This window comes from Zea mays, chromosome 4 (assembly GCF_902167145.1).
Source record: "Zea mays cultivar B73 chromosome 4, Zm-B73-REFERENCE-NAM-5.0, whole genome shotgun sequence".
Taxonomy (NCBI): domain Eukaryota; kingdom Viridiplantae; phylum Streptophyta; class Magnoliopsida; order Poales; family Poaceae; genus Zea; species Zea mays.
The window spans coordinates 15,044,752-15,068,490 of NC_050099.1; the positions used below are offsets into that span (position 1 = coordinate 15,044,752).

The 23,739-nt window shown below is 39.6% G+C and overlaps 1 long non-coding RNA gene and 2 pseudogenes across 3 annotated transcripts; all 3 read left to right on the top strand.

Annotated features, from left to right (window-relative positions):
* Positions 1-12,780: 12,780 nt before the first annotated feature.
* Positions 12,781-13,219, top strand: LOC103652866 (uncharacterized). Its single transcript, XR_565119.2, has 3 exons — positions 12,781-12,886; positions 12,966-13,044; positions 13,131-13,219. It is a non-coding gene; the product is annotated as an uncharacterized lncRNA (long non-coding RNA).
* Positions 13,220-13,994: 775 nt separating this feature from the next.
* On the top strand, positions 13,995-14,605 carry LOC103652868 (UTP--glucose-1-phosphate uridylyltransferase pseudogene; annotated as a pseudogene). The gene is made up of 3 exons (XR_565120.3): positions 13,995-14,220; positions 14,304-14,402; positions 14,506-14,605. The product of XR_565120.3 is annotated as a UTP--glucose-1-phosphate uridylyltransferase pseudogene (transcript).
* Positions 14,606-14,861: 256 nt separating this feature from the next.
* Positions 14,862-16,847, top strand: LOC103655122 (DEAD-box ATP-dependent RNA helicase pseudogene; annotated as a pseudogene). The gene is made up of 9 exons (NR_163443.1): positions 14,862-14,983; positions 15,070-15,181; positions 15,408-15,478; positions 15,565-15,719; positions 15,801-15,856; positions 15,965-16,136; positions 16,224-16,320; positions 16,407-16,500; positions 16,573-16,847. The product of NR_163443.1 is annotated as a DEAD-box ATP-dependent RNA helicase pseudogene (transcript).
* The last annotated feature ends 6,892 nt before the right edge of the window (positions 16,848-23,739 follow it).

Below are 23,739 nucleotides of genomic sequence, written 5' to 3' on the forward strand. Positions count from 1 at the left end.
AAGTATCTCATGACATGTTTTTCGCTAGTCATTCTATTATTGCCATGATTCTAGATATAGAGAGATATTTCATGTTCTTAAAAGAATAAAGTGTCATGTAAGGAATTCAAATCCTTAGGACACTTATAAAAAGAAAAAACTCTCTCTATAACTAGAATAGTGAGACTAATGATTTTATCTAAGTAACCCATGTAGTCTCACTAATAGAGAATAAGTTTCTCTTTGGAAGTGTGCAATATAACATAAAAAGGAAGATCAATCCAATGATTTATGTTGTTTTACCTCTTGCTTAAGTTGGATATGATTCTTCTACATTTATCGCTCTCCATGTTATGAATTAGATTTATTCCTATAATCTTAAGGGATTATTTATGCTTGTTTTATGAGTTAAAATTAAGCATAACATCATCTATAGGATAATCTAGTTCATGCTATGAAGTTTCCATGCTTTAGTAATCTATTTTTCACTCCTTATCAAATGATTACACAAAGGGAAACTAGCGCTTGTGTTACTAATAACATATCTCTTGAGCTTACTTACGAAAATCTACAAGAGAATAAGTGCAAGCCGCAAGCCTCAAGGGTTACTCTTCACCCAAAGGAAGAAAGGTAAAAGCAAAGGTATGGGAACTCTTCTTCTTAATCAAATATAGTTCCCATCAATGGTTATTTACTCTAAATTCTACCTGAGAAGAATAGATTCTTTATTGGACTTAAGTCATCCAGATATGCATTCAATCTCATTCTCTTAAAAAATGCACTTGTCCATTAGAATCTAATTCATGCCTTTGCTATCTTTGTTCTCATATTGATATGCTCTTAAATCATGATAATAAATTCAATATGAAAAAGTAAAATTCCTATGTTTGATCAAGATATTTAAAAATGTTTATTCCTCCTTTTTAATAATGTGCACTAATGTTAAGGATTTTACTTCATGTCTGTGTGACTTATGGACGATGAATTATTTTTATCTAAAAGAATCATCCTTCATCATATACTCCCTTGTGCTATTAATATATCTCTTAAGTATTTTCAATAAGTTTGGAAGGAAAAGAGTCAACAATAAAGGGAGGACACTCAAATGAAAAGGGGGACATCAAGAGCAACAACACCTACTTGGATAATGAGATCCTCAAAACAATCAATGGTGTGGTTGTAAGCATTCTAAAATCTTTTCATTGTGAGAATAACTAGGCATAAGTTATTTATTGCAAATCATACATGCCTTGATCAAGATGAATAATGCTTCTCTCTATTTTGTCTTTAAAAAAAATTAAGTCCAATTCTTTCAAAACTTGATGCATATCTTTAGGGGGAGCATATTTCTAAATCTTGATTATATTGAGACTAGCACTTTATCTTAGTAATATCATATAGTCTCTTATATGAGAACAAGTTTCTCATAAGGCATGCTACTACATTTCAATCCAACTTGGTAAAATAATGTCACCTTTATCAAGGATTGTAGCTTTCATTATTAAAGTAGCATATTTACTGGATTCTCCCACTTTAAGCTTGTTTAATGATCTAATGTCTATGTTTTTCTTTTGATTGCATCTGTTGTGTGTTTGATCATTGAATAACTTCAATTAACACTTATGCTTCTTAGTGCCTCATGTAATTTCAATCGATATCTCTCTTGATATGCACTAAGTTAAAAGGGAGAATCCATGATACATTTATGCAATTTGTGATCCATTTGATATATGCTTTCAATGACTTAGAAAATGACCACTAGTTGTAGAACTCTCTCTTGTGCAAAATATTTCCATATATTGTCTTGAGTATAGGTCTTAAGCGACTAAGACTAAGGACAAAGCACAATGAAGAGAGCGTCTCTATGTGAAGATACAAAAGGGTAAAACAACTTCCTTTCATTTTAACTTGTACCTCAATCTTCCTTTTTCATACTTTCTTTGCATATCGTGTATAAAAGGAAGAGAAAGCATGTTCATGCAATAGCCCTGCTTCATACCTAGTTTAACTTCTCAAACATTCATCCTTGCATCTTTGTTAAAACTGGGTGAAGTGATTTTATTGTCAAAGAGCTTAAAGCTTAACCTTGTAACGAGGATAAGCTGCCTTTGTTCCAAAGGTGGATGGTCCTTAAGTCTCTTTGAAATCCTTAAGGGTAAATGCTTAAGATGTTTCTAACATGCTTTCATAAGTGCATAAACTATCATGATCATCACACTTATTCTATGACACAATGCACTTCACATTCTCTATGATATAGATATAATCTCATTAACCTAATTATGTGCACTTGGCATTTAAGACAAAAAATTTGTATTCCTCTCAAAGCACATATTTAGGGAGAGCAATCTATATTATATAGAATTATTCAAGCTTAATCGACATATCCTTTTAATCATGTCTCTTTCCTTTGGTACATTTGCATATTTCTTATCTCTATTGTGCCAAGGCTAAGACTAATATGTTTTCATGAGCATCTCATGTATTAAGTCTTAGATTGAAAGGGAAATGGAGTATTCGGCAAAGACATCGCTTCCACTCAACTCCATTGGTATTATCTTTCCTTGCCGGTATTCCGCCAACCCTCCAATTTGGTATTTCTTCACTCATATATTGTTTGCCAAAGGGGGAGAGAAAGTAAGGGGGGCTTATATTTCACTCAAGTATCCGTTTTTGGCGATTCATGCCAAAGGGGGAGAAAGTATTAGCCCAAAGCAAAAGGACACCACCACCAATTTCAAAAATATAGTCTTTCAAATGTGAGTTAAGAAAAGATTTTTCAATTGGTGATTTTCCATGATGATTTTCCAACTGGTATCTTATTTTTGATAGAATTTCAAATTGATATAACCCCTTTTCAAATTAATATCCAAAAAACCCTCTTGAACACTAAGAGGAGGATTTTATCAAGGGGGAGTTTTGTTTAGTCAAAGGAAAAGTATTTGAAACAGGGGGAGAAAATTTCAAATCTTGAAAATACTTCTCAAAATCTTAATCATATACATTTGACTATTTTGCAAAAGACTTTGAAAAGAATTTACAAAATAATTTGCAAAAACAAAACATGTGGTGCAAGCATGGTCCAAAACATTAAATATGAAGAAAGCATACATGCATATCTTATATAGATTGGTTTAATTCCAAGCGACCTTTGCACATATCTTATGCAAACTAGTTCAATTATACACTTATATATTTGATTTGGTTTGTGTTGGCATCAATCACCAAAAAGGGGGAGATTGAAAGGGAAATAGGGTCAAACCTTTTCCTAATTGATTTTGGTGGTTGAATTGTCCAACACAAATAATTGGACTAACTAGTTTGTTCTAGATCATACATTCTACAGGTGCAAAAGGTTCAACACAAACCAATCAAAAGAACAAGTTAGGTCTCAAAAGAAAGGAGCAAAAAGGAAACCGAAGGCTGCCCTGGTCTGGCGCACCGGACTGTACGGTGTGCCACCGGACAGTGTCTGGTGCACCAGGGTGAATCGGCTCGAACTCTTCACCTTCGGGTTTCCCAGGCGCAGCTCCGCTATAATTCACCGGACTGTCTGGTGTGCCACCGGACAGTGTCCGGTGCACCACAGGACTGTCCGGTGCACCAGCGGAGCAACGGCTATCTGCGCGCAATGGTCGACTCTGCAAAGTTAACAGTGCAATTCAGATGTTAGAGCAGATGGTCAGAGGGGCACCAGACTGTCTGGTGTGACACCGGACTGTCCGGTGCCACATGAGGACAAAGCCTCCAACGGTCGACCAGCTCCAAGCCCTAACGACAGGGTGACGTGGCGGCGCACCGGACACTGTCCGGTGGCTCACCGGACTGTCCGGTGCGCCCATCGCCAGCAGCCTTCTCCAACGGCTACAATTTGGTTGATGGCTATAAATACCACCCCAACCGTCCACTTCAATGTGGGGGAGCCCAAGCAACATTCCAAGTCATCTAGTTGACATACTCAAGCCCTCCCAACCACATATATTCATTGATCCATCCTATACACAAGATTTAGACCACTACAACCAACACAAGTGCCACAAAAGAGAGAGCAAGCAAAAGAGAGATACTCATTTGAGTTTAGCACTAGTGCCTTGTGAGATTCATTGAGAGATAGTGTGTGCTGCATCTTTGTGTTCATTTGCGCGTGGAGTTTTGACTCCCATTGAACTTCCTCCAAAGTTTTGGAGGCTTGTAAAGCTAGCAAGAGACACCAAAGAGTGTGGTGGTCCTTGCGGGGTCTTAAGTGATCCTTGAGAAGAAGAAGAGCTCGTCGGTCTTGTGTGATCGGTGGAGAGAGGGAAAGGGTTGAAAGAGACCCGTCCTTAGTGGACTCCTCAATGGGGACTAGGCCTTCGAGGGCCGAACCTCGGTAAAACAAATCACCCATGTCTCGTGTGCTTATTGCTTGTGATTTGTTTTGTTCCTTCCCTTTCTAAGTTTTTCTTGCACTATTCTTTGCTAACATTATTTGGTGTTGCTTTAAGTTAAATTCTCATTTAGTGAAGTGACACCTTGCAAGAAAGAACTTGGATTATTACTCTTTTTATCTAAGCCCTCTTGTTTTATCATCATAGACTTATTAGTAGTATTGACTTATCAATTCCGCATTATTTAAACAATACACTTTTACAAGCAAAGGACTTAGTTTTTATACTCCGATAATTGTATATCTTGTTCTAACCACTAATCAAGGGATCTAGTTGGGGGGTAAAGTTTTAATTTTCAGGTTTCGCCTATCCACCCCCCTCTAGGCGACTTTCAAGCACAGTTTGCTCTTTTATTGGAACAAGAGACTTAGTTCAGGAACATGTAGCCTACAGGATATGGCCATTGATAGACAGCTGGGAAATGCCGAAAGAAACCATTACTAACCCTAGCGAAGGCGGCCTGGTTTGATTGAAATACACCTTCAGGTTTGGAGACCAGTTTGTTGAACCAGATGATGACTGGCTGAAGTGTGTCAAAAATACTAGCGATGAGTTACTTGGAGCATATTCCAAGTCCGAAGATAATGCACTATCTGCAGCCTTCGGGAGCCGAAAGAAGAAAAGATTAAACAGGGTTTTTGATGCTATTGGATTTATGTACCCTGACTATCGCTACCCGCCACGGGGGCAGAAGAGAAAGGGTGCGACCTCTAGAAAGGTTGCCGCTTCGGCTGCTCCAAGCGAGCCTTCGCTGAAGAGTAAAAAGTTGAAAGTCCTCACCCACCGGCCCCGCTATATTGAACCGGCCACAGTGCCCGAGTTTAGCGGGAAAACTTCTTCAGCGAAAGGACCTGCTCCTCCCTCGCAGAAAATTGAAGAGTCGGCTGCAATGCCGAAAGCACCCTCAGCCAAGCAAGCTGAGGCAAAGACTGGATAAGGCCAAAAAGCCGAAGACTGAAGGAACAAAAATGTTAGAAGTTTTAAGCCCTTCGGCGGAAATAACAGTGCCGAAGATACAAAAAGATCTTGTGGCGACTCCTAAAAGAAAAAGGATGGCAAGTGTACTAGATGTGCTGGAGTCAGTAAAGGCTTCAAGTTCTATTCCTTCAGGGAAAATTGCCGAGGCTTCGAAAATACAAATCGAAACCGAAACAAGATCGGCCGAAGTTGAAGGTGCAGTGAGCCAAGCTAGTGCAGAAGCTGGGCCTTCGAAGCCTGCTGATAAACAACCTTCGGAAATTGAAGAAAAGGCAGCAGAGGAAGAGGCTACAGAGCAGAGTTTGCCTGAGAAAACTGTCACTCCTACTCCCGAAGTTTTAAAGGAAAATATTGAATATATCATTCGTCATGCTTCGGGAAAAAGACTCTCTAAAGAAGAAAAGCGAGAAGCTCAACACTATGCCTAGAAACTGAAATATTCGAAGGGGGCATTAGTGTTCAACGGCAGCGGGGAAGATGATTTTTTGTACTGTCTCCAGGACAGCAAAGAGATATCTGTCTATCGGGAGATGAGCAGAAGCTTCGGATTCCCAACATTAGAAGATGGGCTTTCAGTGCTATCAAAGGATGAATTGGCCGACAGTTTGGCATATAATAGTATAAAGGTGTGAATCAATTTTTGTACTTAAAAAACAAATTTTTTTCATTTGTTTATACTTAATACTATGCTCCTTTTGCAGGGCTTGATCCTTAGCAATGCCCTCAGGGCACAGAAAAATATCGAAGACGAAGGATGCACAATAGCCCTGAACAACCTTCGTTCGGAAGTAATTGAACTAAGGAACGAAGGCCTTGAAAAAGATAAAATATTAATTTCATTGGTGAACAAAATAAAAGAAGACGAGGCTAGTTCCAAAGCCCAAGCTGAGGCCCAGAAAAGTGAAATTGAAGACCTTCGGAAACAGTTAGCCGAGGCCAAGTTAAAAGGCGCTGTTGCCGAAGCTGATCGAGATGCCAGTGAGTACTGGAAAAATTATTTTGAAAAAACAGTTGCAGAACTCCGCGCATCAAAAGAAAGATGCTTTGAAAAATCTGTAGAATGCATAAAAAAGATAAAGACTAGCTTCGCCAACGTGGGCGCGTACTCAAGCGAAGACAACTTCATACGGGGCGACCCTGAGGGCATAATCGAGTGGATCAGCGGTGAAGCCGAAGCTTTTGAAGAGATTTTGAGTGACCGCGGGGACGTCTGTGCATTCTCTGGTGCGAGGGGAGTTGCAGCCATTCTGGAGAAGGCATGTTGCGAACATGTTAAAACCTTGGCCCAGGCCGAAGGTGCCTTCTCCATCGATGATACGAAGGACCCTCGGCCAAAGCAAGCTCAATAGGCGGAAATTTTTTCACTGATATCTGGGAAAATGGCGGCCGAGGGATGGCCCATGAAATAATGAAGAAGAGCGAAAAAGATATTCATGACTCTCGAGAAGCAATAAAAGCGGCTGAAAAAGCTGCAGAACTCGAAAGACGGATATGTATTACTTAATGGCTTTTAACTTTGTTGTTTATTTTTGTGAATTCAAACTAATTTATGTCATCTACCGCAGCTGAACTATCTCCTCCCCCAGAGCCATTCGATCCACTGGCCGACCCAGAGACAAAGAAAACAATAGAAATTATTAATATGGTCGAAGCTATTGTAGATGAAGTTGTTACCAAGCTGCTAACCGAAGCTGCAGAAAAAATTCTGAAGGAAGAGTAGCTATTGTAAAAACATTTTCTAGAATGTTGATGTAACATTTGCTGAACTATATTTGTAATACTCAGTGCTTATAGATTTGAATGTAATATATGAGTGGTTTGTAATTCAGTTCTTTGCGATGTATGAAACTTTTTGTACATACCGTTTTTGAGCCTATGGCGAAAAACACATTCCCTTCTTTTCATGCTTCGTAAAGAAGAGCTTTTATGCTTCGTAAAAATCATCCATACTTTGTAAAACATCAATGCTTCGTAAAGAAGAGCTTTTTCCGCATCAGAACTGATGAAGCTGTGATTCTCAGCTTACTTTGTGCATTGGCATCTTTTCATTTTTTGTAAAGCATTGTCTGAAGATCGGCCTTGTTTTCAATTGGTGTCATTGATGTGATATGATGTTTGATGTGATGCTATGATGTATGATGCGATGATATGATGCAAAGAATGATGCTAATGTATCATGCAAATGAATGCCCAAACACACACATCCGAAGCCTCATCCACAACCTTCATTCCCTAAGGAATGACTGAAATCTCTTTGTCGTTTACTTTTCGACTGCACTGTTTATTTTTCGGTGTAAGTTCTGCATTCCCTAAGGAACGTCTTTTGAACTTCTTCGCCTTCTATTTCGGCGGTATCTGTGTTGACTTTTCGCGCTTCGCCTTATATTTCGGTGGTACACTACTAGAAATATGCTTATTTAAGACATACATCTTAAGACAAATATCAGTGCATTTTATAGAAGCGTCTTTTATCATATGGTGCTGAGTAAGGTAAGACGGTTTGTTGGATATCCGTCTTAACTGAAGAAGGTTTTTGAGACATATATATGGGAGGAAATGTCTTATATTGATTTAATACAGTTTGATTTTGAAAACCGTCTCAAATAAATATAGCTTTTGAGGCATTAAGTTTACAAGAATTGTCTTATATTTTGGTTAGTATATTAGACACTTCTATGTATGAAACCATCTCAAATAAAGATATTATTAGATTCATCTAGACTATTCAAACTGCCTTAGATGTTAGTGAGTATACTAGAAACTTGTAAACATAATACCGTTTTCTTATGATATTTCTGATAAGACATATTGTGAAAAAACATAGTAAATAGTAAATTTTGCTTAAAGTGACTCCAAATAAAACTATATGTTTGAAATATGGATATTTTTTATTTTCTCATTAACAATATATTCATATTTATAATATCGTCTATTTGTACGGTATAAGGAACCTAATAAGAAGTGGTTAATGTCATGGATATTTCACTTTCTATGTGTTTTGCACATATATACAATATTTCTTAATGATATATCAAAACTGGCCTTGTATTGTAGTGGTTAAAGACTTAGACTGCTCTTGGTAAGATCTTGAGTTTGATTCTTCGAATCGCCTTCAATTTACTGAGTTTTTTTGCAGGTGCCCACGTGGAGTCCGTCCGTTGGCCCACGCGGAGTCCGAGCGTCCAGCCCACGGTCTGCTCGGCGGCCAGAACGGAACTAGACTTATTGGTCGGACTCTGGTGGGCCAGAACATTCCTATAAATACATGTATAACTTTCCTTTGAAAAATTCATCCTACAACTATTTAACTCGTCGTCGAAATTTGAGTTTTTCCCCAGCTCTGTCGAGTAATTTCTTCTCATTTATTCATCTTTTAGGGTAACTTAGGTACAGTTAAAATATTTCATGTAGCCCTACTAATTTATTAAATATGTGATATTTTTACATAAAATATTTGTTTTAATTCCTTCAAATTATGTTAGGATCGTATGAATTTTGCCTGCATAGTAACATTAATATTTTTAATTATGACAAATGTTTTAATTATTTAATTAATTGTTTATTTGTTAGTTATTAAAATAACTTTATAACAGATGAAAACCTAACAAATTACCTAGTTTTTCCCCTATATCATCTCGTGTTGTTTGCGTCTAGTTTATGAGGCAATGTAATATGAAACTTTAATTATTTTTTCAGATATGAACAGAGAGCAATGGATGTATGGAATTGATCGGTCTGATATCAATTATTTCCGTCATGTGCAAGGGTTCCTAAAGGTGGCTGAAAAACATCGATTAGATAATAAGGCAACAACTATCTTATGTCCTTGTGTGGACTGTAGAAACTTTGATCCAATTATCGACTCACGTGTAATCCTCGGACACTTGATAATGCGTGGTTTTACATATGGGTACACATGCTGGACAAATCATGGCGAGTGTTCTATTGGTGATAACAATGGAAACACTGAGGGTCCTTTAGATACTAATGGCGGTCCTATGGATACTAATGAGGCGAATGACCATTATGTGCATATCCAAGATACAAAAAGTCATTTTGCGGACGCGACGATTGTTGATGTGCCTGTCGATCATCTGGAATACATGATACATGATGTTACTGTAACTCGTAATTTGAGTGAGGCTCAAGCATCACAAGTACGTGAGATACTAGTTCGAGAGCGTGAGACACCATTATATCCGGGAAGCAGTGATAATCGACTGAGTTTTACTACGAAACTTCTACGATTCAAGGTGGCTAGTGGATGGAGTGATAAGAGCTTTACAGATTTGTTAAATTTTTTAGCAGACAAGCTTCCGAAAGGGAATATGGTGCCACGAAGCACAACTAAAGCAAAGAAGATTTTGTGTCCTATTGAGTTGAAGTATGAAAAAATACATGTTTGCCCCAATGATTGCATTATATATTGGGGAAAGCATAAGAACAACATATCATGTCCAACATGTGACATATCACGCTACAAGAAGATTGATAGCCTAGAGGAATTGGGCTCCAATGAGAAGAAAAAGATTCATGCAAAGGTTTTCTGGTACTTCCCTGTGATACCTTGATTAGAAAGACTTTTTGCTAATCCAGCAAGTGCAAAACTTTTGTGTTGGCATGTTGAAGAACGTAAGAAGGATGGAAAGTTGAGGCACCCTCCAGATGCTTCACAATGGAGAGAAATTGATAGTAAGTATGAAATATTTGCAAAAGAATCACGGAATATCCGATTCGCTCTCAGCACCGATGGTATGAATCCATTTGGCAATATGACCACTACCCATAGCAGATGGCCAGTATTATTAAGCATATATAACCTGCCACCTTGGTTATGTATTAAACGGAAGTACATCATGTTGTCAGTATTGATCCCTGGACCAAAACAACCGGGCAATGATATTGATGTGTATCTTGAGCCGTTGGTACAAGACCTGTTGAAGCTATGGGAAACTGGTGTTGAAGTTTGGGATGCTTGTAAGAAAGAATATTTTAACTTGAGGGCCTTGCTTTTTGTACCATCTATGACTATAAAGGCCTTGGAAACATTGCAGGATTATCCACTCAGGGATACAAAGCGTGCTATATTTGTCAAGAGAATACAAATAGTCGTTGTCTAAAAAACAGTAGAAAAATTGTATACCTGGGACATCGTAGGTGGACACGCAGAAATCATCCATATCGAAAGAATGTTGATGCATTTGATGGGAGTATTGAAAATGAAAGGGCTCCATCACGCAGGTCTGGACATGTGGTTTATGAGAGTGTGAAGGACATTGAAAATAAGTTTGGGAAACACAATTTAGCATTGTCTGGAATGTGGAAGAAAAAATCCATATTTTGGAGGTTACCTTATTGGCGCGATCTAAGTGTGTGTCATTGTCTTGATCTTATGCATATTGAGAAGAATGTGTGTGAAGCTTTGATTGGTACAATTTTTAACATAAAAGGGAAAACTAAGGACAACACCAACGGCCAGTGTGACCTTGATGAGCTGAACATTGAAAAACCCCAGGAATGGTATACTCTGACCAAGGAGGAAAAAATTAAAGTTTTTCATCTGTTACATGATGTGAAAGTTCCATCTGCTTATTCAGCAAATATTAGAAGGCTCGTGTCAAAGAAAGACCTAAAATTGTCAGGTATGAAAACTCATGAATGCCATGTTTTAATGACACAGATCCTCCCTGTGGTCCTCCGTGGGTCTTTCAAGAATATCAAAATACGAGATATTGTCGTTAGATTATGCTATTTCTTTAATGAAATAAATTCAAAGGTGCTAGATATTGAAGCCCTTGACAACTTACAAAGGGAATTGGTTCAAACTTTATGCCAACTTGAGATGTACTTCCCACCTTCATTCTTCGACATCATGGTACATTTGACTGTGCATCTAGTTGAAGAGGCTAAGATTTGTGGGTCGCATTTCTTACATTACATGTATCCGATTGAAAGGTTCATGGGAATCTTAAAACGCTTTGTTCGGAATAAGGCACGCCCGGAGAGTTCTATTGCAGAAAGTTATGTAATTGAGAGTGTCATTGATTTCTGTGTGGCCTACATGGATGAGGTGGCACCGATTGGCCAGCACATATGACTTATCAGATAACAAAATCAATGTGCCACTAATATTCTGCATTTTCCCTTAATTCTTCCCATGTTTAACATTTCAGGAGGTGATGAAATGCAAGTTGGTGGTGCAGATAGGTCCGCAATCTGTTGTGGTCGCTAGAGGGCAGGCTTACCCTCCAAAGGATGTTGTAATCGTCCATGGGATTGAGCGGCGAGATGACCACACAAAAGTGCAAGTTGATTTTGTGTTTGACAACTTCTGGGAATTTCCACTCCCTATACCTATCGCTGGTGGTGATATGTTCACTCTTGGCGAAGCCAAAAAATCATTTGTGTTATGGCCTAAGTCAGGCATACAACTAGCAGAGGTACACTTTACTAACTTCAATCTGATGAAGTTATTATTGTTATTCACAACTTGGTTAATGTCATGTACTTGTTTCTGACTTTTACATAGGAAACAATAGTTCATGCAAAGCCTCAACTAGTCCCACACACATCGCCTCAGGTACTCCATCACACACCTGAAAAGGATAAAATGCCAACACCAACAATGGGTACCGAGAATATAGAAGTCACACATAGTGCCTCTAATGTCAGCAAGAAGAGGAAACATAAGCATAAAAAACATAACAAAAGCAAAGAGAAGGAGCAAAAAAATTCACAACAGAAAAACATAGAAGATGATGGTCTTGATCCCCTTTGGACTCCCCCCTTTCATCAACGATCTCCACCACCAGTTCCAAATAATAAACAATTTGTGCTAGGGCAGCCTTTAGTATCTAGTGCATTGCTTAAGAGGATGGGTAAACAGAGCCAATGTTTCCACAAATGGTATTTTGCTATGACCACACCAATATCTCGAAGGCAAAGTGCCACACACTTCATGGTACGATACGAAGAACATGATTTTCTTGAAAATTCCGGGGTCTATGCAGTAGAATTCAGTGATGTATTTCACATCTACAATGATCTTGCCCTTGACATATCCTTACATCGGAGTTGGATGCTGTGAGTGAGATCCACCATTTCCTATAAGTGTCTACTTTTTGTTCTTTATCTAACTATTCTTTTAATAGATGCATGAGGAAGATAGACAAATACAGAGGCATAGTTGGCTTTTTAGATCCAGAGATGATCATTTTAAAGAGAATCAATGAAGAGGCTGATGAAGTCGAAGCATACATTGTGAAAGCATTGCTTGCTCAGCAGGACAAGGAGTGCATATTTGTTGTTTGCTAGGAAGGGTATGGCCTAGCACTAATAACACTCTATAGTTTTTTAATCTGTATCTTAATGTTCTATCTTCCTCATTTCAGTTACCATTGGGCCTTGTTAGTTATTTTCCCAAAATGGAATACAGTGTACAATATTGACTCCAAAGGTTACCAATCCCCTAGCTGCTATAGTATTAAGAAGCTATTCGATGAGTGGGTATTACCTTTATCATAATTCTATTTTGCTCTAAATTTCAATTGTTACTTACACCTTTAGTCACCATTATTGTAGGGCTTTTGGTGCTTATGTCGACAAAAAAGGTCGCCATAACAAGAATTTTGGTCGCACAGTTATATGGAAACATTTTCAGGTAATCATGTCCTTAACCTGAAATTATTAGCAAGACATAATTAGACATTCCCGCTGGATATGTTCCTTATGAATCACATGTTTTAGGCACACATACAACCACCTGGCAGTATGCTTTGCGGACAATATGTGATGTACCACATGTTATCCTTTGCGGATAATCTTAGTTTGGAACGTGATCGATATCCTCAGGTTGTTTTTACAGTCTGAATTCTATTTTACTCAAACCTATGCAATATGACGTTATAATTATTTACATGGTTTATGTTTTTCAAGGGTCGTGCTGGTTTTGCAACCTGTCCATTATTGCCTGATGAGATAGCAAATGTTCGAGAACGGTTGCTCGACTTCTTCATGAATGAGTGATAGACATTGGTGGATCATGCAGGGTTGAAGGTGCTTCATATAACTAAATCTAGCATGGCTTCCTAGGTAAGATGTTACATTCATATAACCTTGTACATCATATGCCACATTGTGAGGTGTTCATATGTGTCTAGCTAATAATTAGTGTGTTGTATTTGTTGTACAGGAAAAGATGGAATGGCCGCACCAGTGTGGGGACTTGATTTCATATATATTTAGTTAGGAACAACGATAGCGCAAACAATTGATTACCAAGTTTGTCAATTAGTATTTTAGTTTGGATATAGAGTACGCTTATGCATGAGCTATTTGACAATGCTTATTTATGAGATATATAATGGTAATTTAGAATGATATCATCCTACTTTCATATATTTGATGGACATCACATATGCATCTAGTTTTTTCTCCAAGTTTCACCATGTAGTACATAGGACTAGGTGTTGATCCGAATAGTGGCGCCCGACGAGGTGGAGACGTCGTTTGAGAGGGCCGATGAGAAACACAGCCAAATAACCTCCAACTAACCTTTGTGGTGAGTAGTTTGTTTTTGCTTTGGTTCTCTCTTGCACATAGTTGAATAAAAGTGATTCTTATCAATCTTGCATTGGAAAAACACGGAGCCTATTATTATCAGGGAAGCATTTGAGCCAAAGTACTATGTACATCACCATGCTTTTATGTGACTATATATATAAATATAACAAATAAAGTTTTATTGGACCAGTTCTTTGACCATGCCATTGGTATCAACGTTCCAAGGTCCTGCTTCCTACCAGTTAAGGCGACATTAGATTTGCAGCTAGTACAGGTTTGTATGCTATGCTGAATAAAATTGAGTATGTGATGTGCTCTCTATGCGTCTAAATGAAAACTTCTATTTTTGCTTTGCAGTCTGATCTATATACCTTGGTTGATGGCTTCGTTACACGTAATTCAGCCAGAACAAATCCATCAAATCCCTCAATTGAACTTGGTCCTGAGTTCAAGAAGGTCAGATTCTAGCATTTATATTTTCATTAAAAAAGAGGTTCAAAAATTAACTTGTGAGGTCCAAACGCGGTTAGGATGATCGTGTTTCTTCACATATTGGCAGGTTGGGAGCTTCCTTGGTCGCTTCAAGTCCATACCTAGCATTGTTGAGCTTGACAGCTTGAAGGTTTCCAGTGATGTTTGGTTCGGTTCTGGAATTGTACTGAAGGTACATCTTCCTAAGTTACAGAACAGCTATAACATTCATATTGGAGTCTTTGGTTAATGGGGCAAACAAGGCATCTAGACGGACTGAACATGGCAGGACCCCAAGTGTTCTCGTTCTGCTACCAACAAGAGAGCTAGCCAATCAGGTAATTTGTTTACCCTTATCTGATTCAAGAATTGGATTCTTTTGCACATGAGTTTTTGACATAAGTGCATCCATAAAATGAATTTCAGGTGCACGCTGACTTTGAGTTTTATGGTGCAACATTTGGGCTCTCTGCATGTTGTGTGTATGGGGATCACCTTATCGTCCTCAAGAAATGGCATTGAGAAGAGGTGTGGATATTGTTGTTGGAACTCCTGGTCGTGTCAAGGTGTTTGTCTTATCTTTGCATCTCCAGCTCATTGCATCATGTGCTCATTTCTGCGGTTTCTTATGTATGCTACATCACTTGTGCAGGATTTCATTGTTAAAGGAACTCTCAATTTGAAATGCTTGAAATTTCGTGTCCTTGATGAAGCTGATGAGATGCTAAACATGGGTTTTGTTGATGATGTCGAGCTCATTCTTGGTATGCTCATTTGTCAGTTTCTATGTATCGTACATTCTTATACAAATTTCTTTTTTGACAATATAGATTAGTATGAAGGAGCCAATTATTATCTTTATACTTTTATTTACTAACCACTTTCTGTTTTTTAAATGGATCAATTAACATGGTTTTTAAATGGAGCATCTAACAACATTCATTAGATTTCTGTTTGATTATTTAATTACTCACTCTAATGTATGAAAAGGCAAGGTAGAAGATGCTACCAAAGTACAGACGCTTCTGTTCAGTGCCACTCTGCCAGATTGGGTGAATAAGGTAAGATCATTTTATAGGACTTTCATATTTTTAAATATTTTTTGACTATTTTTGTGAGCTGACAATTTGATTTGGAATTATTGTAGCACTCTATGAGGTTTCTGAAAGTTGACAGGAAAACAGTTGATCTTGTCGGTAATGAGAAACTGAAGGCCAGTGCATCTGTTAAGCACCTTGCTCTTCCTTGTAACAAGGCAGCAAGGGCACAAGTTATTCCAGACATTATCCGATGTTATAGCCAGGATGTACTACCCCATAGATGGTTGTTTTTCAGTATGCTGTTTGATTTCCAATGACTTCGCTAAACTTTTCTGTGCTTCAGTGGAGGTCGAACCATCATCTTCACTGAGACGAAGGATTCTGCATCAGAGCTTTCTGGTTTGATTCCTGGATCCCGTGCCTTGCATGGAGATGTAGCGCAAGCGCAGCATGAAGTATGTGAATTCTTCTTCGATTTAATAACCTTGGCAATCATTTGATTTTCAGGTAATACTGGTGTTGCTGTCATGCTTTATGAGCCCAGATATAAGCACAGTGTCAGCAGACTAGAAAGGGAGTCTGGGGTTAAATTTGAGCATATCTCTGCGCCACAACCCACTGATGTAGCACAATCTGCTGGCAGTGAAGCTGCAGATGCCATTGCGAGTGTGTCAGACAGGTAAGATATTTCCATCATCATTTTGGGACAATCATGTTTCTTTTGTTTATTGATTTGTCATTAAGAATGTGGATGTGTGTCGTGCAGTGTTATTCCTATCTTCAGGCAGCAAGCAGAGCAGTTGCTAAGCTCTTCCAGTCTGTCTGCAGCTGACTTGCTTGCCAAAGCACTTGCGAAGGCAGTTGTAAGTTGCTTTCACGTTTAGCTTTTCCAGGTTTTTGCTCTGCTCTAGATATTGGTAGTTGGAACTAATAGAAATATGTGTCTTAGGGTTACACGGACATAAAGAAAAGATTATTGTTATCTTCCTTGGAGGATTATAGTACACTACATCTTCAAACTAGCAGACCGATTGGTCACCTGGGTAAGTGACTGGTAATTTGTGCTTCTGGTTCATGAGTGTTCTGATTAAATGGAAATCCTTCTCTGCCTGTAGGTTTGCTATAACATTCCGGTGATCTTGTTTCTTCATCGTCGGGGTCATATTTGTTCCCATTGGTGTTATCTTCAGTTTGACGTCGGCAACGTGGTCATGGTGACCGGCGGGAGGAACACCGGGCGTGTAGGAGTGATCAAGAACTGGGAGAAGCACAAGGGCATCTTCGAGGTCATCGACGTGCTGCTTGGAGTTTTTTGCATGCTATGTCTAGTTTTCTCCTATTTGTTGTACAGGAAAACATAGAATGGAATTCAAATTTGGTGGTCGCAAAAGTGTGGAGACTTGAATTCATATAATGTTAGGCTTAACATTAGTGTAAACAGTTGTATTTTAGTTTAGATTTAGAGTACACTTATGTATGCCTTGTTTGACAATGCTTATTTATGATATATTGAATGGTACTTATTTATATTATATTAATTATAATGTTGTTCAATATATGTGTATGTATATTTCTCTTTCAAATTATTATAACGTGATGTCTGAACAAATGATTATAAATTGAAGAATGTACTGCCGTGTAAGTCATTTTGTTTAAATCTTAATAAGACGGTCACCAAAATGTCTAATATCAGTCTCCTAAATAAGACGGTTTCTAAAACATCCATTATTAGTCACCTAAATAAGATGGTTTTCCTATTGTAATCGTCTATTATTGTAGAATGTTCGAGACGGTTTGATAAATACTTTATGACTTTTAATGTTTGTATTCTCTACGGTTCTTTAGAAGCAGTGTTAAAAAAACCTAATTCAAGACAGTTTATCGGACAAAATGACTTAAACAAATACATTTTTCAGACGGTTTATCGGATAAAATGACTTAAACAAATACCTTTTTCAGACGGTTATAAATTAAAAACTGTCTTACATAATATCTTTTAAGACGGTTTATAACCATCTTAAATGTGGGACATCTTTTGCGACTCCATCAAAATTGGACACTTCATAAGCGTCTTAATAACTGAAAATTAACCGTCTCATATAGCATGATCTGTAGTAGTGGTATCTGGCTCTGCATTCCCTAAGGAACGACTTTGGAGCAGAAAACTTACGCCGCGCTCCCTTAGGAACGACTTTTTGTAGCATCGGCAAACTTACGCTGCGTTCTTTAAGAACGACTTTTTGTAGCTTCGGTGAAACTTTTTCTGTGATTTTTAGCACTGCATTCATGAAGGAATATCTCTTTGTAGCTTCAGCATTCTCGTGAGTCTGTGACGAAGGTACATTTCATTTTGACAAAAACGAAGCTAGTACAGAAAATTAAAAATGACAAGAAAAGTAAGTTTACATTGATTGTTCCTTATTAAAAGAAAATGACAATGAATGTAAAACTGTGCCAGAGGTAGAATATCTTTCAATATATGTGTTTTGATTCTGGCACAGTACTGTTAACTGTGCGAGCTTCGGACCCCTCCCTGAAATCTCTCTGCTGATGGGTCTGTTGGCTCCCTTCTGGCTGCTGACCTCGTGAGTAGGCAAGTTGTAGTGGCGGCGGAGGTGGAAGCTGTGGCCAAGAAACTTGCGGCTGACTAGTCGAAGCAACAGAAGCTGCAGGAGGATTACCCACATATTCTGGTATATAGGGTGAATGACACGAAGAAGTGTGCAGAACCTGCTTCGGTTGACTTTTCCGGGCTTCGGCTTCTGCAATTTGTTTTTGCTTTTGGATGGTGATTTGGCACGTTCTTGTATTGTGACCCTTATCTTCACCACAAAATAGGCAGTAGATCTTCCTGGGCTGATCCCCATATCTTCCTCCAAAGCCCCTGGTGCCTCTGTCTCTTGGAGCTGGTGGTCGGAAAGAGCTTTGTTGCTGCTCCAAAGCTTGTGAAGAATACTGCGACCTCTGCTGTTGACTTCCTCTGTCATCACTCTGGGTGGAGTTGTGAATTGACCTGACGTGCCTCAGGTGGATTCTTCCTCCGAAGCCCCTGGTCATTTCAGAGAACCTGTATGCTTCCTCCCTTCTTTGGCGGAAGTCATTGTCAGCCCGGATGTATTCATACATCTTCTAAAGCAGCTTCTCCAGGGTCTGTGGGGGCTTTCTAGCGAAATACTGGGCGGTAGGTCTTGGACGAAGCCCTTTAATCATGGCCTCAATGACAATTTCATTGGGCACTGTAGGCGCCTGTGCTCTAAGACACAAGAACCTTCGGACATATGTCTGAAGGTACTCCTCATGATCTTGCGTGCGTTGAAACAAGGCCTGGGTTGTGACTGGCTTCGTCTGAAAGCCTTGGAAACTTGTCACCAGTATATCCTTGAGCTTCTGCCACGAAGTAATGGTCCCTGGCCGAAGAGAAGAATACCATGTTTGGGCCACATTCCAAACTGCCATGACGAAGGACTTGGCCATGACAGCTGCATTGCCTCCATATGAAGATATAGTTGCTTCATAACTCATCAAAAACTGTTTCGGGTCTGAATGCCCATCATACATGGGAAGCTGAGGTGGCTTGTATGATGGGGGCCATGGGATAGCCTGCAGTTCTGCTGCCAAGGGAGAAGAATCATCAAAAGTAAAGGTATCATGATTAAAATCATCATACCGTCCATCGTCGTTGAACAAGCCTTCTTGATGAAGCTCCCTGTGTTGGGCCTTCAATCTTGTTCGTCTTGAACAAGATGGCGTACTTCTTTGGTGGCTTCGTCGATCTGCCTTTGAAGATCAGCCAGTCGGGCCATCTTCTCCTTCTTCCTTTGCACTTGTTGATGGATTATCTCCATATTTCTGATTTCTTGGTCCAATTCCTCCTCATGGAGTGTTGGACTAGTGGCCTTCCTCTTCTGGCTTTGGGCCTCTCGAAGAGGAAGGGTTTCCTGGTTTGGGTCTAGTGGCTGCAGTGCGGCAGTCCTTGGCGCTGAAGCTTTCTTCGGTGGCATGACGAAGGTTAGTGCTTGCCGAAGGTGGTCGAAAAAGGGTTCACCGGAGGTGGGCGCCAATGTTGGGGACTTGTTCTCAAATGCTATGAATCAAGAACAAGGCAACACAAAGTATTAAATGTTAAAGTCCTTCGTCCTTCGAAGCATTATTCCCCTTAGGATATAATGATCTTCAGACGAAGGTCATGAATGACGTACCTTCATGATTGCAGCATATATTAATAAATGAAGAAGCATATGTAATATGAGAGACAACATAAATAATCATATAGCGCTGTTAATTCATTCTTATTATATTATCATGGAAAGACAGAAACAATATTGAATTACAAAAGTACCTTCGGCTTGACAGAAGGCAAGAAGTACAAGCGTGACGTAAAAGCAAGTACTAGCCAGTGTGAACAGTACGGAGGTATTGTTCATCTATTTATAGACATGGGACACAACCTGTGTAAAATTACATCCAGACCCTTTACATTTGCTAATAACTTTAAGGTAACCCATCGAGGTCTAAATAGACTTTTTCCCTTTTAAGTCGGTTCCCTTTTCTATCGTCATGCCGAAGCTCCCTTGCACGTAGCTTCGACGCTGCATCAACCTTCGTATTATTTGTGCTTTTCACACTGTGTGATTTTGACCCGAGACTGAAGGCACCTGTTCACATATTACACTCGGAAAACATTGTTAAATTACGTTTTTAAGGACCTTCGAAAGACGAAGACCCCCAACATGTATTTTAATAGTTTTTTTGCAAAATAAATAATAAACCAAATTCGAGTCGGGTGCAGGCTACTCTCGAATTGAAATAGAAATCTACAGTCACACATGTAAAACTTCGGGTTAGATATATGTGTGCCTACGAGTCAAAGGGGTTGTTTGGTTTGGTGCCTAAGACGCCACAATGTGCCAAACTTTTCTGCCTAACCTTAGTTCTTCAATTCGAGCGCCTAAGGTTAGGCAGATTGTGGCGCCTTAGGTAGGAAACCAAACATGCCCAAAATCTTTTAGGCCTTGTTCGTTTTTCATGGATTAGGGACCTGAATCGGTTCCTAGTCGGATTGTTTCTCTAATTTATATAAGTTTTGATAAGTTGGAATGAATCCTGGTCCAATCCTAGACAAACGAACGAGTTCTTACCTGTATTTAAATCTATTAGGTTGGATACCCGATAAATTTTGAGGCAGCAGATTAAGGGCCTGTTTGGTTCAGCTTTTTTCTGACCAGCTTTTCCGAGAATCTAGCTGTGGTGAGAATCTAGCTGTGTAGAGAATCTGAGTATCATTAAGATTACGTGCGGAGGAAGACAAAGTTGTCCATGTGGCTCAGGATCTATAAAGTGACGAATTACTACTATTGCGACGACTCAACCGATTATATGTTTATGTTGATTTTGAATGGTTTTTACCCAAACAAATTTTATAGAAGCTAGCTGAAAAGTTCAGTGTTTGGCAGTCCGCAGCAGCTTTTGGTGGCCAGAATGTAATACCCACTTTGTAATAAGAGTATAAAAAGAGAAATTATATTCCTTTGCATATGTGTGTCATCCCTATTTATCATTTCATGTGGGTATCTCACTTACACCAATAAATAATAAAAAAACACCACTAAACTATGCATCATGCTGATTTTCTTTTGTGTGCATATTGTGGCAAAATAAAATAGCAATGTGACAAGGAATATACTAAAAGTTCAAAGTGGAATTTAAAAGAAATTATGGAATTTATAAGAGAAAAGAAAAATGTATTTACAAAATAAATATTATGAAGGTAGTAATAGTATGAGCAAGATTGTACTCTTAATCCAAGGAGATCTACCACAGGGTAAATTTGAATTGTGAATTTTTAGGTTTGAATTGCAAACTCAAAAGGAAAACAAAACAAAGCATAAAAGAAAAAGATTAAAAATAGGGAAAACCGCACTTGGGCCGGGAAGGCCATTTCGGCCCATTCTTCTCCTGATCACGCGCAGCCCAGCTTGCCACAGCTCCCACGCGCCGACTGGTGGGCCAGCTTTGCCAGTTGCTCACGCAGTCAGCCGTTCCCTTCGCTCGCGCCGAACTCTACGATAGCGGGCCCACGGGACAGTCGCTCAACGGCGCGCGACTTCGTCTTCATCGCGCAGCGACGACCTCCGTGCACGTCGCGCGCCGCCGTAGGCTTCGGGATTCGGTTGGGGTCCGCTTTGACTCGGGTATAAGACACCTCTAGGCGCCCTGCGGTCCTCCCATCTCCTTCCTGCACAGAAGCGCAGCACCGCGCAGGCACAAACCAAGTGAAGAGCCGCCGCCGTGGATTGCCGCCAGTAGGGCAATTCGAGCCCTAATCTTACCACCTGTGGCTAGGGCTGCTCACGAGGAAGCTGTTCGCGGGCATAATTGGAGTATGGTGCCCTAGGATCTTGGCAATTCCTCGCCGGAGCAGGGAGCGCCACCGTCGTCCGCCTCCTTCTGTGGACAGACCACACCATAACGCTTCCGCCGGTGAGTCCTTAACCATTCTATCATCCTCGTTCTACTCGACGTGTTGAACCGGTCTCCCATTGGGTTTGGCTTCCCCGGCGTCTGTCGCGTGAGTCATCGGAGGGCGCCGCCGCGCGGAGTACTCGCGCCGCCGTGACCTGTCTGGATGAAGACGAAGTGCTCGGGTCCGTTGGATTCGGGCGGAACAGCGTAGATTAGATGTTGTGCATACCGTTTCGGCCGAGCGCGCGCGACCGTAGATCCGGGATCTGAGGGTGGCGCGTTGGTCTCGGTTATGTTGAACGTGGTCCGTTGATCGCAGATCGTAGGGCTGGCGTAGCTTATCCCTTCGCGGTAATGGATGATCTAATCACGACCGTAGAACTCCGATCCAACGACCAGTAAATCCCGATACCCCTTCGGCCGAGAAAACATTCAAAAGAGTCCGTGTAGTTTATAGAAATCAACCCGCCATCCACCTGTTGTGTGCGCTGTGTCTTGGGGATTTTTACCCCGAGCCCCCTGCGCTTCATAGAAAATGAGGCCCAGTCCAGTGCCATGATAAATTGAATAAATGGATTAGAAAATAGGTTTTTATTATATAAATGAGTGCTAGAATTTGAATAATTCATAGAAAATTCATATGAGATCCAAATTACTCCATTTCACTTTCTAAAATTTTGTAATTTTATTCTCTACCACCTAGAGTCTCTGTTTTGTCATGAAAACAGTAAGAAAAATAATTTCTCACTTAATCCTAATTTAAGCACATAAAACTTGGAAAATTCATAACTTAAAATCTATAACTCCAAAAATTATGATTTCTGTTTCTAGGATTTTATTTTAATGCCTAGATTATTGTTGTGTATTTTGTTCACATGTTTGGTGTGATGTTAATTTTTTCCTGTATATTGTGCTTGTTTGTATTGTGGCGAGTAGAAGAGCCCGTGACTGAGAATCCTGGTGAGCAGCAGGTTGAAGTAGCTGAGCAGGAGCTCATTGAAGGCAAGTTGTGCCCTTGACCACTTTTTACCCAATAATGTTCTTTAATATCATTTATTCATGCATAGGTTAATTTTGATGGGACCCAATAGGTTACCCTAGATTGTTTATCTCATTACCTTGTTTACCCCTGAATCACTTGGGTAGTTTGCTATTACTTTACATGGTTTTGGGATAATCATTTATCATATCTATGTTCCAATTCTTTTGTTATTCTATTTATGTTCATGTTAAGATCATTAATGTTAATTGGAACATAGAGCTTAACTTGAGAAACACGTGCCACCACAAGGGTTTAATGGGACGCCCTTGACTGACTAATTAGGAAAGCTAGTGGAAGACTACCTTACCCGAAAGGGGCAAGGGCAGTAGGGGAGTGGTCAGTGTAGGGAGGTCCTTGGTTGATTTTGCTGCGATGACGGTCAGGCAAGAACCCTGCATTGGAGCTTCCTATAAACTGTAGCGGGTTTTCGGAAGCTAGTGGAACTTTGTAAATGCCTCGTAGTGTTGCTCTACCGCGCTTCCTAGGTAGAGGTGTATGGGAGTCGCGACCCCTTGGCAGATGGGTAACATGACTTGTGGGTAAATGGTACAACCTCTGCAGAGTGTAAAACTGGTATACTAGCCTAGCTCACGGTCATGAGCAGCTCAGGACTCTCTGATGATTAAATTATGGAACTTAAATTTAATTTTGTCATTTGCATAGGCATGAGTTTATTATTAATTTTGTTCTATTACTTTACTTAAGGTTTGGTATTTACTTACACTTAGTAACTGCTAATAAAATTTTGACCAACTACTTAAAAGCAATGCTCAGCTTT